The sequence below is a fragment of the Theobroma cacao genome, chromosome 5 (genome assembly GCF_000208745.1).
Source record: "Theobroma cacao cultivar B97-61/B2 chromosome 5, Criollo_cocoa_genome_V2, whole genome shotgun sequence".
NCBI lineage: Eukaryota > Viridiplantae > Streptophyta > Magnoliopsida > Malvales > Malvaceae > Theobroma > Theobroma cacao.
This window is the reverse complement of record NC_030854.1, coordinates 10,327,377-10,327,580: the sequence shown is the minus strand read 5'-3', so window position 1 is coordinate 10,327,580 and position 204 is coordinate 10,327,377.

Genomic DNA, 204 nt, shown 5'->3' with positions numbered 1-204 from the left:
AAATCATCAGGAAATACATCAGGAAACTCACTTACTATCGGGACATCCTCTAACTTAGGTTCCCCCTTTGAAGTATCAACACGTATGCCAAATAAGTCGAATACCCTTTCTGCACTAATTTTGAAGCTTTGATGGCCGAGATTACACAAGACGGTAATACTCGACGTTCCCTACAAACACAATCTCTGCTCCCTCCGAATTTCG